This window comes from Sus scrofa, chromosome 8 (assembly GCF_000003025.6).
Source record: "Sus scrofa isolate TJ Tabasco breed Duroc chromosome 8, Sscrofa11.1, whole genome shotgun sequence".
Classification (NCBI taxonomy): Eukaryota; Metazoa; Chordata; class Mammalia; order Artiodactyla; family Suidae; genus Sus; species Sus scrofa.
In genome coordinates, this window is record NC_010450.4 from 126,016,056 (window position 1) to 126,038,478 (window position 22,423).

The window sequence follows — 22,423 nt, forward strand, 5'->3', positions numbered from 1 at the left end:
CTTGAATATCATGGGGAGCTATCGCACAGTTTTGATCAGAAAAATAACAGGTACATTTAGGTGGCTATATTGAAACTAACCTATGACAGAGTAAAATAGAAGCAGGGAGACCAGGCAGGTGGCTGTTTTAGGACAGAAAGGATGGAGATTTGGACTAGAGTAATAGAGGTGGAGGTGGTGAGAAGCTCTGTCTGTTCTTAAATAAAGAGCCAACAGGATTTCCTAAGGATCAGATACAGGATATGAGAGACAGAAGTCAAGAATGATTTCAAGGCTCTGGGACTAATAAATTAGAAAAATGGATTTGCTACTAACTGAGAAAAGAAAGATGAAAGGTGAAGCAACTTTGAGTGTTGGATGCAATAAGTTTGAAAAATGTACATTAAACAGCCAGACAATGAGAAGAGAATATCAAATGGGTAAATATTTTTGGTCAATTAGATCATTCAGTGGCTCTCATAGCATATCCAACTAAAAAGCTGTACTAATTAGTATAGGCAAAAACACAAAAACAAGGCAAAAATACAATTCTAAGCCCTAGTCACAACTTCTGATTTTCAAACAGAATATTACCAAAAAATATGCAAAATATTGTGGACAGTTCTAAGGAGTGCAGGGTTGAAAAAGGAGATTTGGGTCATTTAATTTTGCCTATAATATGTGGAGCAATTTCCAAAGCAGCCAGATTGACACACTTAATCAGTTCCCCTTAACACAGAAAAGGAATTCATCTAAATTTGTACATAATTATTTAATCCAAAATCCCAATGGACAAATGATAAGTAAGACTCTCCCTGTTGCTAAAATTATACTAACGTGTATATCCTTTATGTCCTAACAGGGTGAAGAACAATATTGATGTTCTGGGCTGCAAAACTGATAAAAGCTTCTTGTGCTTCACAACTCCAGAGCAATATTTCACTTGACTAAAATTCCTGCTTCCTACAGGCTAAATATTTTATATGCAGAGTTAAATATACAAATAATATTAAATGCAATACATTTCTGACAGTGATATAATTTGAGGCAGAATCTTTCCAATCATATTTACATACTGCTGGGTGGATTGGGTGCTCAAGCTTAACATACAAGGTGAGAATCAGCAAACAAAGGCATACTGTGGGCTTTATTGTCAAGGAAGGGAAAGCAGTAATTAGTCAGTACCTACTCTTTCCCAGGAAGTCTCCTATGTTCTTTCAAAATAAACTTTGAATTTTCATGCTACACAGCTCTTATTTTTTTACAGGTATAAATAACTAAGGCTTAGGGGATTAAACTGTATGTCTTCATTGAATCTGCCCAAATAAATTGATTCTGAGTCCTTTTTTATTTTTTCCATATTTTAGCTTATATTTTCCCCCTGTTATGGTGAGTTAGAAATTATGTGCCACATAGGGACATTTACCTGCTTTCACAAGAAATTTTTACGGGATCATGATTAGGCCTCAAAGTTAAGTACTGGGAAATTTCAGGCTGAACCCCCTCATCTCCTTTTAAATAAAGACTGGATCTGCCAGGGCCATTTGAAGCCAAGTCCACATATTGTGATTATTGAGTTTTTGGTATCCCCTCCCTTAGATTCTGCACCCGAGGTAAGTGCCAAATTTGCTTGACCCTAGGCTGGCAGGGTCCTGCCCTTCTTGCTTTGCTTCCCAGCCTTCTAAGAACCTACAACTGATGATTTTATTAATCTAAGTGCACAAAATTCTACATGTCAACCTCCTCTGATCAAAGTAACAGATCTTATTAAATAAAACACACACACAATGAGACAGAAAATTTAAATCAGGTTTGAGAAGTTGAGACCTGTTCTATTTATAAGACAAATTATTTTACTCAGGGATTTCTAAGACAATGAATAAGTTGTACCATCCAGAATATAATAAAAATACAAAAAAAATCTAATCTATTTTAGGACTTTCCACGAGGACCCAGGCTTAGATATTTGAGGGGTCTAAATTCATAAGTACTCATGAAATTGGTTACTGTCAAAGAAGACTTTAGTTATTCAAATTGGAAAAAAAGACTAAGAATCGAACTTGAAACTGAGCTAGTTGTTTCCTTTAAGATTTACAGCACATTCATATATGTTATCTCTGTAGAGCTATAGAGATAAATGGGTAAATCAAATGTGAATCCTGAGCCAATGTGTATACAACCTAGAAGGATGGACACAGACTGTTATAATATTAAGAAGATATCATATATGGAGATAGGAAAGTTGATGAGCTTTTAACAAGAAAGGAAATATTTTAGGCAAGGGAATTAGGAAAGACTGCTTAGTAGCAGCTGAGATAGACCTTGACAATGAATAGCCAAAGGACAGAAAAAGAAGGCAATATGAGGAATGGGTTCCTGATGAGTGGAAACAGATGAACAACACTTGATATGTAAGAATATTGAGACATTCTCAGTAAAAGAAAGCCAGTAACTTAGTTTAATAGGTGTGTAAAACATATAATAGGGAAGATGATACTTAGACAAATGTTTAGCACAGAAAAGGTATTAAAAAATAAACACTTTTTGAATGAAAGCAATGAATAAATGAAGACTGAAAGGAAAGATAATGCCAAATTGCAGAGATCTTTGAATACTAGGATAAACAAATTGCACTTGAGATAAAGTGGAACACTTAAAGCCTTTTGAGCAAAGATGGATCGCTATCAGAACTAGGCTGAAGGAAGATTAATTGGTGGGGGCAATCAGTTAGCTATTTCTATAGTCCAGGAGGGTAGCAATAGTGACATGGAATTACTTAATTGGAAGTAGAAAGGGGAAGGAGGGAGAAACCGGAGAGATGCTGCAGAGGCAAAATTGATAGTTAAAGCAATTAATTGGCTCTGGTAAGAAAGATGAAAGCGAGGAAAATGACTCCTCAGTTTCCAGGCTGGATGACAGGGAGAGTATCAGTGCTTTTAACAGAAACAACAGAGAAAGATAAGCATCAACTTGCAGAGAAAGATAATTAGTTCAGTGTTAGACATGCGGCTGGCAGGGGCACTGGCAGGACATCCAGGTAGAGATGTGCAGCAAGCAGATAAGTGTTGTCTTGTTCCTAAAAAATAAATGCTGTCACAAGGGGAGCAGCAACATTTGCCACTTAACCTCTACTTTCTGATTAATTGCATGTAAGGAGCAAAGATAGCGAAGGTTCTGTTCCTTAGTGTTGAAACACTCATGAAAATCATGTATACATTTTAAAAAGCCAAGTACTAGCAATTAAGGTGATAAAAGATTTTAGATTACCTAGATGTACCTGAAGCTCTGGATACTTAAATCCTCTGGTTGGAACACAATAAATGAAGTACGAATAAATTGAGTGACTTGCTTGGGCTAAACTATAACATAGGCCATGGCTCTCCAACTCCAGTTGCATCAGAACCATCAGAGGAGCTTGTTAGCATACAATTTCCCAGCCTCACCCCAAGAGTCTCTGATTAGGTAATTCTGGAGTGGTCTAAGAATTTATAGTTCTCACAGATGCCCTTGAGGTGCTGGTGCTATTGGTCTAGGACCACACTTTGAGCATCAAGGGAGGGGGGTTATAAATAATGTCTAAAAAGTGATTCTCAGAAGATAATCTGTGAACAATTACAAACACTTGGATTACTTGTTAAAAATTTAATTCTTTTGGTCTCACCCTAGATCCCATGGATCTTCATATCTGAGTTTAGAGTTTGGAAATAAGCTTTTTGTGCAGCCTCTCTAGGTAAATCTTCATACCTTCTAAACTTTGAGAACCACTCAAATTGTGATCTGAATTTGAATTAGCTTTGGGAGGACATTAGAGACTAAAGTTCTATAATTGTGGAAGAGAGAACAAATGACCAGGAGTAAAAAGATGGGGGCCACAGTCATAAATCTTGATGCTAATTAGCTGTGTGGCCTTAGGTCAATTACTTAAGCTTTTTAGGTACAATTTTTTTCATCTATAAACTGAAGGATCTGTGATGAATTCTGGGAGTAACAATGGGTAACATTTAACTCCCAGAGAGTTCAGGAAAAAAACCAATATTCCTCAATGGAATAGGATGGGTTTGCTTCTGCTTTGTTTTGTTGAATTGTACCTGTCTCTGATTTGCCTCAGTTGCTAGAGATAGTTTGTTAGGTTATTGGTCTCTTCTGTCTTTGAGAATTACTATTGGGTGAACCATTTTTGTGGGTTGGATTGACTTCTACTTCTCATAAATGCTGGGCTTAAATGATTACCCAGTACAATCTAATTTCTACTGGAGTAAATTACAGAGATTATTGTGATTCAAGTTTGTTAGTCAAAATAGTACCTCTTAAAAAATGAATATTAAAATAGAACTTAAATTTATATGCTCCCTTTCACACCCATAGGATGGCCACTTTCAAAAAAATCAGAATAAGTGATGGTAAAGAGGTGGAGAAATTGGAAACTTTGTGTACAATTGGGGGAAATGTACAGTGGTACTGCCACTATGAAAAATAGTATGTGATTCTTCAAAATATTAAAAATAGGATTACTACATGACCCATTAATGTCACTTCTGGGTATATACTTAATTGAAAGAAGGGCCCAAATGTATTTCATATTCATAGCAGCATTACTGACAATACCCAAAAGATGGGAGAAATCCAAGTACCTTTAAGTGAATGAAAAGATGAACAAAATATGGTATACACATACAATGAAACATTACTCAGCCTTAAAAAAGAAAAACATTCTGGAGTTCCTCTCCTGGCTCAGTGGTAATGAATCTGACTAGTATCCATGAAGACACAGGTTCGATCCCTGGCCTCACTCAGTGGGTTAAGGATCCAGTGTTGCCATGTGGTGCAGGTCACAGATGTGGCTTGGATCTGGTATTGATGTGATTGTGGCTGTGGTGCAGGCCAGCAGCTGCAGCTCCGATTCATCCCCTAGCCTGGGAACCTTCCTATGCTGCAGGTGTGACCCTAAAAAGACAAAAAAAAAAAAAAAAAAGGAAATGTACAGATTCCCAACAAGCATATGAAAAAATGCTCAGCATCACTGATTATTAGAGAAATGCAAATCAAAACTACCATGAGATACCACCTCACACCAGTCAGAATGGCCATCATTAATAAGTCCACAAAGAACAAATGCTGGAGAGGGTGTGGAGAAAAGAGAATCCTCCTGCACTGTTAGTGGGAATGTAAACTGGTACAGCCACTATGGAGAACAGTGGGGAGACACCTTAGAAGTCTCTACATAAAACTACCATATGATCCAGCAATCCCACTCTTGGGCATATATCCAGACAAAACTTTCCTTAAAAAAGACACATGTACCCACATGTTCACTGCAGCTCTATTCACAATAGCCAAGACATGGAAACAACTCAAATGTCCATCGACAGATGGTTGGATTAGGAAGATGTGGTATATATACACAATGGAATACTACTCGGCCATAAAAAAGAACAAAATAATGCCATGTGCAGCAACATGGATGGAACTAGAGACTCTCATACTGAGTGAAGTAAGTCAGAAAGAGAAAGACAAATGCCATATGATATCACTTATATTTGGAATCTAATATAAGGCACAAATGAACCTTTCCACAGAAAAGAAAATCATGGACTTGGAGAATAGACTTGAGGTTGCCAAGGGGGAGGGGGAAGGAGTAGGGTGGTTGGGGAGCTTGGGGTTAATAGATTCAAACTACTGCCTTTGGAATGGATTAGCAATGAGATCTGGCTGTGTAGCACTGGGAACTATGTCTAGTCACTTATGATGGAGCATGATAATGTGCAAAAATAGAATGTATACATGTATGTGTAACTGGGTCACCATGCTGTACAGTAGAAAAAAAATTGTATTGGGGAAATAACTATTAAAAAAATAATACAAAAATTTTTAAAAAGTTGAAAAATAAATGACTATGATTAAAGAGAGACTATCCAATATCAATAGGGGATAGATACTACTTTTACTTTTTTCACCATCCATTTTAATAAACTCATTAACCCATGTAAAAAAAAAAAAAGAAAAGAAAAAGGGGAAACATTGTGACACATTCTGTAACATGGATGAGCTTTGGGGACATTATGTTACGTGAAATAAGCCAGTCACAAAGGAACAAATTCTGTATGAATCTACTTATAGGAGATTCCTAAAGTAGTTAAATTCATAAAGGCAGAAAGAAGAATGGTATTTTCTAGGAGGTTAGGAAAGGTGGAATGAGAAGTTTTTCTTAGATGGTTACAGAATTTTAGTTTTGTAAGATAAAAAGAGTTCTCAAGATGGATGGTGGGGGGAATGTGTGTATAATAATGTGATTTAATTCTACTAAACTGTACACTTAAAATGACTAAGATGATAAATTTTATGTTAACATGTATTTTACCACAATTTAAAATAAGTAAATAAAATTTTAAATTTCAGTAAAATGTATGTGTTGAATGTTAAATATGGAAACTGTAAATGTGATATGTTCAGATCATATAACAAATCCATTCCCTCGGCCATAAAACAGAGAAGCTCTGTCCAGAGCGATGGATTTTTCTAAAACCTCTTCTTCACTTTTGGATTCCAGTCTTTCATATTACGTGTAATAGAAGAAATAAAGGGAAAATTGAAAACACAGGGTGTTTTCTACCAAACACAAGCATATTTTTATATTGTAATGTATTTATTGTCCCTAAATACTATCAAGGCATTGACATTTTATTATTTCTCAGGATAAGTTGGTGCCAGATGGTAGAACCCTAAACGATTTTGCAAAACATTACTGATTTAAATAAGGAAAATAATAGAGTTATGGATATTTAACAAGAAAGGAGGAATTTGTAATCAGAAGCTTTAGTACCCAAGACGACAATTAATCTGAGAAACATAAAAGCAGAAGGATACGCTGGTAATCATGGCATTTATGTTTTAGAAGGAGAATTGAATTCAGTAGTTGAGAAGAAGAAAAATAGTGGAATACTGAACATAAAAGGAAGTGTGAGAGGAAAGGACCCTTTGAAGATAGAAAAGGACACCCAGGGGCCGGAACCCACAAGAACGCAAATGAAATTTACAAAGGCACACAATTTTCCTGCTGAGGAAAGGCAGGTTTCATAAAAAAGCTAACATTCAAAGTACATGTTAAGGTCTACGGCTTAATTTAATGAAAACAAATATACAGGCATGGAAGTCCGATATCGTAATTAAAAGTGTCCATAGAAAAATATTTCAAAATTTTTGAGCTCTCTCGGTATATGTCTTTTACCAGGGAACTAAGTTTCATAAAATTTTTATTTATAGTAGTAGTCTTAGGGGTAAAGAGGAAGGAAGATAGCAAACGGTGGGCAGCTTAGAGGCACATTTACAAAACCATTTAGCTTTTCCCATTTTTTGAAAAAGTAAATGCTGCTCTTTGAAAGTACTGTCTGGCAAAAGAAATGTTGTCTTATAAAGTGTACACTTGGGCATGTGGATTCATATTAGGACCTGACTAAATCGGGTTGGCTTGCCAGTACATCTGCTTAACAGCAGTGTAAATGCAGATGTAGGCCTGGATTGGAATAGAAAAACCTGGAGGGTTAAAGGTGGAGTAACAAAAAAGACAAAAAAATGCTGTCATCAATATTATTTAAAGTGGTATAGAACTGATAATGACAATTAAGTCAGTAGGAAAAGGAGCAAAAGAAATATTTAGCAATATGGAGATGATACACAAAAGCTAATACACATTTGAAAAAATGTTCCCCCTTATTAATCGGAAAAGTAAAATAAAAATAAAATACTTTTCAATCATCATTTTGGCCAAAATGAAAAAACAAAAGAGAGATACACTTTAAGTCTGGCAACTTCACACAAGAAAGTGGGAAGACATAGCTCTTTTCTGTAGAAATTGATACATTTTTAGAGACTACCTTGAGAATGGTAATTGAAGTTATAAATGCACATACTCAACTCAGAATCCCATTTTTAGGACTATATTAAAAAACATAAATATATAAGAATAAATGTACATCATAGCTTCTTTTAGGAGAAAATGTATGAAACATTCAAAGTGCTTATCAAGAGCAATGATTTGATAAACTATGGAAGTTCATGAAATATTTTGAAGGTCTTAAAAGTATATAAATATAGCCATATATTTAGCATATATACAATTTCACACACACACACACACACACACACACACACACACACACACTAACCTGGAAGATGTTTATGACAGAAAGGTCATAAGTTTACAATTTTTACCTTTTTGCATTTTTCCCACAGAAATTTTACAAATGTATATGCACATTCCAATTTGGGAAGTAACTTTGAGAGGAAGAACTAAATCAAGGCAATGTACCATTTAAACTATTCATTGGATAAAGAAGTTTGTGAATATAATGGAACCACCAGGAAACAAAGGCACTAGCCATTTGTTTTCATCCTGGGGAACTAAAAATTTGGAATTCCTTTGTAGAATATTTTGGTTGAGAAGGAGGATGTGCTAAATCACATCCTAGGGGTCTCTGCAGTTACCTGGGAGGCACACTTCTCTCGTATGCCCACTAAAACACCTGAAATTAGGGTCCAAAGACTCACTGAATACTACCTCTGGAGGAAATCTCAGAACTCATCCATTTCCCCTCCACGGTTTTAAAGATAAGGAAGAAAACTGAGGCTCAAAGTGGCTACATCTTCTTTTCAATCCAGAAATTACGTTTCAAATACTTTGTTATTCTTTTCACATCTTTTTGCTCATTTAGTTAAAACTATACAATTAATATCCAATTAGCATGTTCAGAGGATACATGGCCCAGTGGTTGTCTTTGATCCACAGCACACACTGAACCTCCCATTTCCTTCACTTCACTGTGATAGTTAAATTAATGAGTCCATTTGACAGGACCGTAGAATGCTCAGATATCTGGTTAAACATTATTATGGAGTGTGCTCATGAGTGTGTTTCTGGAAGAGATGAGCATTTGAATTAGTGGACTCAGTAAAGCAGATCACCCACCCCAACGTCGGTGGGCACATCCGATCTGTTGAGGGCCAGAAGAGAACACAAAGGTAGAGGAATTCTCGCTCAGCCTGACTGCTTGAGCCAAGACATGAGTCTGCTCCTGCCCTTGGCCTGGGCTTCACACCATCAGCTCGTCTAGTTCTCAGGCCTTTGGACTTGGACTGGAATTTACACCATTGGCTTTCCTAGGTCTTCAGCTTAGAGACAGCAGATCATGGGACTTTTAGGCCTCTGTAATCTCATGAGGCAACTCCTTATAATAATTTTCCCTTGTGTATGTACTCATATATAGGTATTTACATAGGTATATGAAATATATGCCTATAGATATTTATAATTATATATATAACTCTATATAGGATATTTACATATAGAATACATCTATATAAGATATGTCTATGTCTATATCTGTCTATATGCATCTTATTTCTCTAGAAAACTCTAATACAAGCACCTTACATCTAACTGTAATTGCTTTTTGTTTCCTGCACATACACTGTTCTGCTCACTTCCAGCTTTTGTTCAGATGTCTCCTCCCTATCCTACTTACCTCTATCTCTCTTTTATTTAATTAAGCCTTTCTTATTCTAAGTTTGACATTACTTGATCTAGGAAGACTTTGTGATCTGAACCAGCCTCTCCACCCACGCTATGCTAGGTTCACTTTCTCTGTGTTCTCACAATACCTTATATATCTCTCCTTGAGGTAACTGCTATTCTGCATTTTATTGCCCCCCCCCCTCACTAAACCAATACATCTCTTCATCCCTGCCCCTAAAATACAGTTTCTGGTACTTGGTAGCCTCTGAATATATGTTGATTAAAGGAATGAGTGAATGAATAGATGAATTAGAATCAAATGACGTTAATTAAAAGAAGACTTGGAGCAGGTCTGGGTTTCATCATGGATTAAATCACTACATAAAGAAAGCAATTTTTATAGTACATGCTTTTTGGGTGGGTTAGTAATGTCATCTTTATATATGTAAGACAACACTTTATTATTTTCACTTTAATTTATAGAAAAAAACCCTTCATTTATAGTTTGCTTTGTGTGTTATTCTAACATAGCCTAACTCCAGTTAAAATGCTTAGGATTGCCCAAGAATATATGGTTTTTAAACTTCTCCTTCCTCTTTGAAAAAAATATCTAATCAAGACTAATTTCAAACATCCATGAAGATTTTTAGAAACAAAAATAAGTTTAAAAAATAAAACTAATTAAAAAACACCCAATCCATGGCATTAGAAATGTGTTGGCAGTGCTGCTGGTAACGATCTCTATGTGTTTCTTCATTTTTCCACTGGTTCTCTTCTTTCACTGACACAGACCTAAAAACTCTGATTTCTGGAGAGCAGAAAATATGCCAGTGGGGTCTGAGCTCCTGCTGCATGGTGAAGTGCTAAAGTGAATCATATATTTGTTTGAATCACTTGGCGGAAGGGCAAATGTAGCAAATGCACGGCTACCTGGAAGTCCTGTGGATGACAGCGCCCAGCTCCTGGCATTTTCATAGACCCTAGCTGTTTAGTATTTTGACTTGTTTTCCCCTCTAGTTATGTTCAGTCTGATTATTCGTTTCTATAATAAGAGCCTAACCCTGATGTTAAGGTCATGCATAGAGTCCGTATATTACCATGTCACTTGCTGAAGCTCAAGCTTTTAGACTTCAAGCTCTTACCCTCTCTCTGCTGCTGGCTCATGAAATGTGATCCACTCTGGCACTTTTACTCAATGGCAAATGATGCAACAGAACTCTAGAAAGAAGGGGAATGGAGCAGCCAGAAGAGAATATGGCCAGAGTGGTTCGTGGGTTTGAAGTACACAAGACCAAAACTTATACATAACACTAAATAACAGTTGAAATTTGTTTTCTACTAGCAGCCTTTTTTTTTTTTTTTCTTTTTTGTAACTTGGTTCCCATTTAGTTTATCCTTAAGTCTAGCGCATGTCAGCTGCTACCTTTCCCAGCGTCCTTCTGCTGTAGGAAGCAATGCCCTCACATCTCTCAACCCTGGTAGGACAGCTCTTTGTCAGGGCTCCACTTTGTCACTGTCATTATGCTCCTGTCACCTCATATTCATGAACTAGCCAGTGTTCACCCCTCCTGCCATCTCATATTCATGAACTAGTCAATTTGTCTAGACCTAAAGCCCATCTTGTTTCTTGATCTCTGAGTACCCATTACCATGGAAAATCCAAGATTTCCAGGTCACTCCTTGTCTCATTGATTTAGATCCACACCCCCCCCCTTTTATTTGTTTGTTTGTTGTTTTGTTTTTGGATTGTTCATCTCTTGGCGGTGTATTAGAAACTTAATACTGGAATTGGAACCATATATTCTTTCTCTTACTGGGAGGACATGGTTTTGACCAGTTTTCCCATTCTTTTCCACCCTCCAGACTCTTCCACTATGCCCTTTGGAATCCTATTGTCACCATGATCCCTGGATCTAGTGAGATCATATGATTTATTGCTTTGATGAGGATAATCTTTTTTTTTTTTTTTGCTTTTTAGGGCTGCACTCATGGCATATGGAGGTTCCCAGGCTAGAGGTCCAATCAGAGCTACAGCTGCCAGACTACCCCACAGCCACAGCAATGCAGGATCTGAGCCACATCTGTGACTTACACCACAGCTCACAGCAACGCCAGATCCTTAACCCACTGATCGAGGCTAAGGATCGAACCTGAAACCTCTTGGTTCCTAGTCGGATTTGTTTCCACTGCGCCATGATGAGGATAATCTTGAGAGTGGGACACCTGGAAAAATCAAGACTTTCCCAAACCAGGACCTACAGTTACCCTGCCTACACTTTCAATCTGTTTTTTCTAAAATATCTTTTTATCTTCTTTTGCTAAGTAGAAACTGCTTCTCCTCTGGGGATACCGCATTGCCTTTGGTCTTCTGAAGTCATGACTCTTTTTCTCTTTCACAACATTCATACCATTGTGGCTGGATCAGGGGTCAGTTTTCTCCTTGTCCCTTGAACCAATTCTAGACCCTTGTCTCTAAAAGTCCTCTAGCTTTGAAGCTCATGCTATCAGACTCTGCTACCTGCTACTCATTTTTTCTCAATTTTTAAAGTTTTATAGAAGTATAGTTGATTTACAATGTTGAGATAGTTTCTGCTATATGACAAAATGATTGTTATACATGTACACATATCCATTCTATTTCAGATTCTTTTCCCACATAGATTATCACAGAATATTGAGTAGAGTTCCCTGTGCTATACAGCAGGTTCCTGTTGGCCAACTGTTCCATATATCTCAGTGTGCATATGCCAATGCCAAACCCCAGGTCCATTCCTCCCCTTCCTCTTCCCCTACCCATCACATTGGTAAATTTTTCAGTGTGTGAATCTGTTTCTGCTCTGCAAATAAGTTCATTTGTATCCTTTTTTAAGATTCATTCTTAGAGCAGTCATCTGCTGACTCTGGCATTCCTCCAACCTCCTTTGAAGATTGTATCACTTGTCTTTCGGTTACATTCAAATTCTAGTTCTGTGGTTATTCTCGGTGATTTGATTATTAGCATAGACATTCTTTTCCAGTACTCAGCTTCTCAGTCTCTTGGCTTCTTCTTCTTCAAAGATCGTGTCTTTTTACCCACTCTCACGTCATATCATTTCCAGTGCCAGCAACTTCCTATATCATCTCAATTTTGGATGTGTCATCTCAGAACCAATTTCATATTATTTCCAATCCTTCCCTCTGGTTCACTGCTTCTCACAATTCTTCAGTCTCATCCAGACTTATAGTTCACTGTTCATGCCATCCTTTTGGTATCCTTGATCTCTCTTGTATTATTATTTCCTTCCTTTATAAATCAGATTCCATGATTCATAAAAGAGATCATTTCTTTATATATACTCTTGACTCCCTCACCTCATTGTCTTCTACCATGCCTATCTGGTCAACACCAATTCTGGTGAAATATACTCTTTTGACTTCATGTTTACACTTACTCAGCTGAGCATAGAGAGGCTAGAGAAGAACCCCAAATCACGCTGATTCGTTCCAATTTACAGTCATGATCATGATTGCAAAGAAGTCTTTAGTCTTCACTAGGAATCCCATTACATTTTACCAGTCTACTGTCCACCCTGTTCTCCAGAACAACCATTCCTACCTCCTCTTTCTTTAAATCTCCAGAATCTCTATTTTGCTGCTTATATCTTGGTTCCCATTTCTTTGAGAAAATACAGTCAAAAATGAACTTCCACGTGTGCCCACCACCATATCGTTCAATCTGTCTGAGCCTAAGTCCCTATGCTCTACCCTCTCTCCTCTCACTATGGATGGATTATGCTCCTAAATACAAACCTCCTCTTTTGCACTGGATCCTAGCAGTTCTCCCCTCTTCTGCATCATGAAATTTTCCCCTCTTTACTATATCATCACATCAATATACAGACATTGCACATCTTCCTTCATAAAAAGTTTCCTTGAACTTCATATCCCACTCCAGAAACCCCTCCCATTATTCAGCATTCCCTTTTAGGAAAATTCCTTTTAAAAGTGCCTATTCTCATAATCTCCACTACCTGTCTTCTTTTTCTTTCTCTTTTTTTCTCTTCAATCTAATTCTAATTCCTGCTCCTTTCACTCTACCAGATATGCTCCTGTCAAGGTCACCAGTGACTGCTGGTTACAAAATAAATCATTAATTCTTAGTCTTTATGATACTTGATCCATGAGCATCATTTGACAGTTGTTCATTTGGACCTTCTTGAAACACTTTTTTTTTCATTTGGCTTCTAAACAACCAATCTTGGTTTTTCTCCTGCCTCACTGGCTGATCATTCCCTGACTTTTTTTTTTTTTTGTCCTTTTTTGTCTTTTTGCCATTTCTTGGGCTGCTCCTGCGGCATACGGAGGTTCCCAGGCTAGGGGTCAAATCGGAGCTGGAGCCACCAGCCTACACCAGAGCCACAGCAACGTGGGATCCGAGCCGAGTCTGCAACCTACACCACAGCTCACGTCAATGCTGGATCCTTAACCCACTGAGCAAGGCCAGGGATCGAACCCGCAACCTCATGGTTCCTAGTCGGATTTGTTAACCACTGTGCCACAACGGGAACTCCCTCTCTAACTTTTTTATACTCTTCTTATCTCTCCTTCATCTAAATATTAAATTGTATCAGGGATTAGTTTAGATATCTTTTTTCTTTATAGGAGTTCCTGCTGTGGCACAGCAGAAACTAATACAACTAGTATCCATGAGGATGCAGATTTGATACCTGGCCTCATTCAATGGAATGGGACTCTGCTGTTACCATGAGCTATGGTGTAATCAAAGACACTGCTCGGATCTTGCATTGCTGTGGCTGTGGCATAGGCTGGCAGCTGTAAGCTCAGATTCTACCCCTAGCCCCCTAGCCTGGGAACTTCCATATGCCATGGGTGTGGCCCTAAAAAGCAAAAAAATAAAAAATAAAATAATAATATTTTTCTTTGAGTCTTAAGACATTAAGGCGCAAACTCATGCTAGTCATTCCCAAATGTTTATCTCCAACTAGAACCTTCTCCTAAATGTCCAACTTACTTATGCAGCAACTTTCTTGGCATTTTTGTTTCGATAATTAATAAGCATTCATACTATCATGCCATAAACAAATTCTCATTGGGATTCTTAAATCTGCTCTTCCCATACTTTTCTCAATCTCCATAAATGGCAAATTCATTCTTCAAATTACTTAAGCAAAAGACATTGGACTTATGTTTAACTTCTCTTTTTCATACCACACACTCGGTCTTTTAGAAATCCTTGTCAGAGCTACCTTCACGATACACTCAAATTCAACCACTTCCATCATAACCACTCTGGTCCACCAACCATCAAGTCTCACTGGGATTATCATAGTGGCTCCTCTCACTGGTCTCCCTGCTCCCAGTCCTCTCCTATCTTCTACTCAGCACATAAAATACACCTTTAAGAGCTAAGTCAGATTATGTCACTCTTCCGCCCTCAGAGTAAAAACCAAGTCATTTAAATGGCTTCAAAATAGTACATTAGTGATTTTCAACCTTTATGGGGAATCAGAATCATGTGAAATGATTTAAGATTCGGATGCCTTCCATTTCCCAATGAAGATACAACGGGTAAAGGGGGTCAAAGGTACAAACTCCCAGTTATAAAATAAATAATGCATGAGGATGTAGTGTACAGCGTGATGATCATTGTTAATAATACTGTGTTTCATATTTGAAAGTTGCAAAGAGAACGGATCTTAAAAATTCTCATCACAAGAAAAACAAATCCATAACCACGGTGACAGATGTTAACTAGACTTACTGTTATGATCTTTTCACAATATATACAAACATTGAATCTATGTTGTACACCTGAAACTAAGATAATGCTATATGTCAATTCTACCTAAAACAATACAGAATGTAGGCTCGAAGTATCCACATTTTAAGGGATTCCAGCTTGCCTAACTCTCATTTTGATCTTCTTACTCCTCTGCCTTACCACCCTCTTTCCCCCCTACCCCCTTGTACCCTGCTCCAGCTACACTGGTCCAGTTGACATTCCTCTCCATTATGTCAAACTAGCTTCTGCCTCAGGAATTCTGCAAAGATCCTTCTACTTGAAGCACTTTCTATCCCCCTTTTCTCCCCATTGTCTTCTTGGCTCATAAAGTGTCCTTTTTCAGGTCTCTACTCAAATGTTACTTTCTCAGAAATGGTTTCTGAGACCCCACACTATACGAGGGCAACATCCCTTTTCCTGCTTCTGCTCCCTTTCATTCTTACCCTTCCAGTTTTCCTTTATAGCACCCATGTATGTGCTGATCTATTGGTTTATCTTCATTACAGTATGATCTCCATTTGGACAGGGGCTTTGCTTGTTTTGTTGTACTTCCCAATGCCTAGAAGAGTTCCTGGTAAATAACAGGTGCTCAATGAATATGTGTTGAATGAATAAGCAAATAATAGGTTCAATTCACCCAATGTTTCAGCCAGAGATGAAAAAATTGAGTAGGTTTACTTCACTATTATATAGTCTCTGAAGTTTTTCTTTCTGTTCCAGTTCTCCAAAATCCTTGATTTTGGCCCATGTGATATGATCAGTCTTTTGTTTTGGCTTTCATTTCAATACTACAGTTTTCTAGCTAGGATTATAACTGGGCCCTGAAGCCCAGTGGCTTGGCTGGAGCATTGATGCCCTACCTGGACCTTGTCAGTTCTCCTTGCCCCAAATGGCTCTGGGACTTATGCTGACAGCCTCAAAAATTGATGCTACCTTTCTGATTAAATACTACTTCTGCCAGTACCACTACCCCTATATCTTTTGAACCATATAGTATGCGATATTATGTAGATACCATTAGGATTTTTTGACTAGGGCAGGAGGTATTCTACCAATACTGAGTTTCTTCTCTTCTCTAGTGGTCTTTATTGGTGAGGTTCTAGAATAATTTGTTATTCACCACCTAAGTTATAACAGGTTATCAGGAAATGAATACTGCCATCTTATGAACAAATGACTTCTCTTATTTCAGTGCTACACACAGATCCTTCATTCCTGTGACAAAGGAGTTTCTCTAAGATTCTCAAAAATTATCTTCCTTGGGTTCTAGTCTCTCCAAAAATAATCCGGTAGACTAAATTTCATTAATGTGCTACATAGGGTAGCACACAGGGTTCGAAGATGTATTTGGGTTTTAACAGGGATTAGTTTCTACTGCTGTAGTGTTAGAATGTTGCCTAGTCACCAGCATGGCCGCCTAACTAGTTTCCAGCTTCCACATTGCCACCTTCAGTTTTTCGTAATACAGCAGGCATATGACTTGCCAAAATATGCGTTAGATCTTGTTATTTTTCTCGTTAAGTCATAACACTCCTAAGGTTCATATCTCATAGAATAAAGTCCACTGAGAATGCCCTGCACAGCCCTGTATGAGCATTTCTCAGACTTTAGCATGCAGGGCAATCACCTAGGAAACCTGTTAGGATGAGATTCACATTCAAAGGGGCTCAGGTGGGGCCTAAGAGTCTGCATTGCTAACAATGTCTTAGGTGATGCTGATGCTTCGAGTTCACAGCACTCCACAATGAGCAACAACCTTGTATGATATGCTTCTTCCTACCATCTGCTCCTCTACCCCTCTGACATTGTTCTACTCCTGACATTAACCTTTATTTCTGGAGCTACACCAGTCTCCTTCATAGTCTTCAAATATCCAGGCAAGTTCCCACCTCAGGGCCTTTGCACTGGCTGACCCTCTGTCTGGAAACATTTTACCCAAGTATATACCAACCCACCACTGCCCTCACTTCAAGTCTTTATTTGAATTTACTTTCTTAGTGACACTTTCCCCAGACATCTGATGTAACAAGGCAGATCATCACCTTCTCCACATGTCCCTTCTTTCTCTCCAACTCTATTTTTCTCCTTAACACTCACCACTACTGAAATATAACACACTATATATATCTTCTTTATTGTCTGCCTCCCCTAGAGTGTAAACTCCATGAAGGCATTTTTTTTTTTTTTGTCATTTATATTCACTCCAGTGACCCAAACACTGGGTAATACATAGAATGTGCTCAATAAATAACTGCTGAATGAATTAATTAAAAACTCAGTTATGTGTATCCATTTTTTTTTTTTTTTGGTCTTTTCTAGGGTTGCACCTGGCACATATGGAGGTTCCCAGGCTAGGGATGTAATTGGAGCTGTAGCTGCAGGCCTATGCCAGAGTCACAGCAATGCAGGATCCTAGCTGCATCTGTGACCTACATCACAGCTCATGGCAACAATGGATCCTTAACGCACTGAGCAAGGCCAGGAATCAAACCCGCAACCTCATGGTTCCTACAAACCCGCAACCTCATGGTTCCTACAAACCCGCAACCTCATGGTTCCTAGTTGGTTTCATTAACCACTGAGCCACGACGGGGAACTCCATGGCTATATATTTCATACCACATTATTTCCGCTTTATGCAAAAAAGTCTTAGAAGGAGGAAGACAGAAACACATTTGTTCTGGTTTAATTAGACTAGTTTGGTACAGGTGAATGTCTCCCAAGATCAGCAGATCAGAACTCATTTACCTAATCCTCATTTATATCGGTTTCTTTGGTAGAAGCAGAACAAAGTCTTTAGAAAGCATCAGGATCTACCTTCAAGTAAGAGAAACTTAATGAGACCAGTAGCACAATTAGGAATAAGCACAGCTCAAGACATTAATGAGATCTATTTAAAGTTACAATTAGATTGGGAAGATTGTTTTCACAGCCAGGCAGGTTTTCCTGGAAGGCAGTTACTGTATATGTGAGTCCCTGTCAAAGATACTATAGAAGAAGTTTGGCGTTTTGTGGAATATGGACTGAGAGGACCTCTGAGGTCTTTTCTGCCTGCACGAATTAGAAATCAGTGACAGAGAACAGGAAGTTGCTGTGTGAGATGTGCAAGACCGGTCACTTGAGAAAGAATTCACCAGCCACATTTCATGTGTACAAGTTCTCAAGCTCATGCACTCTCAGTGAGCTTCAGTAGGTGAAAAGGTTACTGTTGGTTGGTTTGTTGGTTAGCTTTGTGTTTCAATAAAAGCTAGCCAAGATTTTGAAAACTGAACCAAAATACATTTTATTATTACTATCTGGTCTCTGTCTAATCAATTTTCAGCTGTCCCTGATAGTGGTTGAAAGAAATATATACAATAAGCAAATTTCACTTTGACAGTTTCGGTGATAAATTACTAAGAACGTTCTTCACTATTCCTTTAGTAAATCAGAAAACTGAGTATATGGGGTGTAGTAAGTACTTGGGGACTTGATTTGAAGTTTTAAATCCATTAGCCCTCTTTGTCAGCAGACTATCAGGGAATAGAAATTGCTCTCTACTTCTTCTATTGCATGATATTTTTATTATGTCATAATTTAAGTTAACCTTGGGAAATACTAAATAATAAAACTTTGTAACTACAAATTCCTCACACAATTCTCATGTAAACTTTAGGATCATCTTAAGAGTTTATCACTCTATACTATTTATTGATTCACCTATATATATGTGTATATATATATAGAATAATGCAAATATTTACAATGATAAAAGCCATATGAACTAGAGATTCTTATCATCATGACAAAAATCCTGAGCCCCAAAGATTTTAAGTAGTCACCTTGACACATTTTACTTAAAAAGATAAATTGGATTCAAATCCAGGTTGTTGCCTGCAAGGCTCAGGCTTTTAATTCTCAAACTGTCAGAGTTTTACAAATGAGCAGAGTGAGTCTGAGAGAAACCAAGTGATGTGCCCAAAGTAATACAGCTAAGACTTAGAAGAACCAGGAAAAAAAGAGCCAGATATTTCTAAGACCAGAGTTCTTTCCACTCTTCAAGACTGATTAAAAAAAATATATATGACATTTATAACAGTATAAGAAACACTAGCCCGAGTTGAAAGGTGATGGAATGGCTACATATTTAAAGAAACATGAAAGCCTAATTAATTAACTTTCTCAGCACCTGTCAGCAAAATTGTCAATAGCTAAGACATCTTTATTTCATAGACTCTAAGATATGAATTTTCTCAATGTGAATATTTACAGTTTATTTTTACATATACACATGTCAAATTAAATTCCATATGGTTAAAAACATAAAATTTTTTAAAGAACCAAAAAGGTAGGAAAACGTGTGTACATACTTAAAAAGAGAAGAGGTTTTCTTAAAGAACACTGAAGACCTTAGAAGATACATATGTACATCTCACACATATGACTACTTCAAGCTTCTATGTAGCAACTGATGTCCCATACCTTTATGATTTATGTATCATTTTGGAGTGCAGGAAGTATAACCAGTTTGTATTAATACAAAGAACGAAAGACAATGGTGTGTTTGCATGTGTGTGTGTGTGTGTGTGTGTGTGTATAGAACATGAGAATAAAACAAGGTCTTGTTCACTTGACTGGCTATTTCACAGAGTCACAAATCTCTTATGGCCTCACTGTTACCATTCTTTGCACACTCTTACTCAACTCCTATGCATCAGTGATCTTTTTGACAAAAATGAATCATGACAGATCTCACTTTAGTAGTGTTTTTTGCCATTCAAATAAAACCCAAGCTCTTAACTGTGGGCAAGGTCCTACATGATCTGTCCCCTGCGGACTAACCTCATTCCATGTTTTCTCATTCTATAGTCTCCAGTTGCTGTTGATTTTTTAAAATTTTATTTTATTTTGGATTCTTTGTTTGTCATTTTAGGGCTGCTCCCGCAGCATATGGAGGTTCCCAGGTTAGGGGTGGAATCCGAGCTGTAGCCGCTGGCCTACACCACAGCCACAGCAAAGCCAGATCTGAGCCACATCTGCAATCTACACCGTAGCTCACAGCAACACCGGATCCTTAACTCACTGAGCCAGGCCAAGAATTGAACCTGTGTCGTCATGGATGCTAGTCAGATTCATTTCCTCTGAGCCACGATGGGAACTCCCAGTTGCTATTGATTTTCAATTGGTTTTTTGGGTGGACCTTCAGGCTGCGGCCTAGGCTGTGCCTTGTCTGGACGCTTTGTCACCCTTTCTCCTACATGACCAGCTCCTGATCAGGCAGATCACAGCTACCACCTTATCTCCTCAGGGGCCTGTACCTGATCACTATTTCTCAAATAGAGTTCCTCTTTAATTTCCATGTTAGCACCATCCTCGTCTTTTTGATAGCATTTATCACAATTTAAATCATTGTGTTTGATCATGTGTTTTAATTCCCTTTTCTGTCTCTCTCACCAGACTCTATATTTCATGAATCCAGTGGTCATTCCTCTGTAGCTGAGTTTTATCTCCAGTTCCTACCTCAGTGCCTGGTATATAATAGTCACCTGGCAAATATTGGATGAATGAGTGAATACATAATGAATGAGTGAATATGTACGTTTAAAACTATTTTTATTTGGGATCTATAGGTCTGGAGAAAAGAAGGTCATTTTATTCTGGAATGATACAGTAGAGAAAGAAGTTGTAAAGTGTTAGGAGCTTTGGATCTAAAATGGAATAGAAATATAAACTGTGAACTTCAATTTATACTTATTCTCAGGAAAGTAAAATTCTTTTTAACAGGAAACCATATGAAGGAAAATAACTCTTCCAAAAACCATTACTCTGAGGCTTAAATTCATTCACATTAATGAGTACCTAGTAAATCCTAAAATCTATCCTCCCTTCTCCCCTAGACAACCTATAGTCCATTCACCCAACTAATCTCAGCTGCTCCCCCCCACCAGTAACTGGAGTGTACCGTGTTGAATTTCTATGAGCCAATGGGCCTCTTAACAGAACCAAGGAAGAAATATTTTAGGATCAAAACTTGGGCCCTAGGAAACAGGGATTAATATAATACGAGTGAACGAGTTAGAGGTCATTGCTAAGACTTCAAGGACATTCTCTTTCTTAAAGGCATCATTAGTACGTGGGAAGAGGTTTATGTCAGCATTATCAGTTTTTAAATAATGACATCAATGTAATGACTGCAAAAATTACCAGGCTGATGCAAGGGAACTATAGCAACAGCAGTAGCAGATAAAGGACGACATATGAAAAGGCACAGAATAATGTTAGAACCTGTGGAAGAATAATTTTTATAGTCATCAAAACTTTCTCCAACTATTATGATTGAGTTTGCATCTTGAACAAGGAACTCAGACTTGGAGTCCAAATTATTCTGCTGTGAAAGGTTACAGAGAAAAAGTATATACCACCATTGATACTGTTACTGGACATTCTTTCATTCATTCGTTCTTCCCAGCATTACTTACTGAATATCCACTCTTATGGTTTTCACTGTGATAGCCACTGGGATAATTTTAAGCAAAAATCATTCAATTCTCTCATGGAGGTTGATGGGACCAGAGGAAGAAAGAATTACTTTTGTGTACCTGTTTACAAACCACAGCTCAGAATAAAAACTAGCTTCATATTTTTTTACACAGAGGACGGTTTTCTAAGTGTTTCTTTTGAAAAATAACTTTTTTTTTTTTTTTTTTTTGTCTTTTCTGGGACTGCTCCTGCGGCACACGGAGGCTCCCAGGCTAAGAGTCCAATCGGAGCCGCAGCCACCGGCCTACACCAGAGCCAGAGCAACTTGGGATCTGAGCCGCACCTGTGACCCACCCCACAGCTCACGGCAACACCAAATCCTTAACCCACTGAGCAAGGCCAGGGATCGAACCTGCAAACTCATGGTTCCCAGTCAGATTCGCTAACCACTGCGCCATGACGGGAACCCCGAAAAGTAACTTCTAAATGATGATCAAATAAGATATAAAGATTTTCACTTTTGGAAATAGAAACAGACATTTATAGAAACCTTATTTGTTGACAAGATTAACTTTTACTCACAGAAAACTTCACATAATCCTAAGTAAAGGTGAAGTTCTCATCTAAAAACCAACACAGTGTAGAAAATACCCTGAGTTATCTGAAAAAAAAAAAAAATATATAACCCGAATGAT

The 22,423-nt window shown here is 37.8% G+C and overlaps 1 protein-coding gene across 1 annotated transcript in view; it reads right to left on the bottom strand.

Moving 5' to 3' along the window:
- The window catches only part of GRID2 (glutamate ionotropic receptor delta type subunit 2), a 1,309,423-nt gene that overhangs the window by 194,861 nt on the left and 1,092,139 nt on the right, over positions 1 to 22,423 (bottom strand).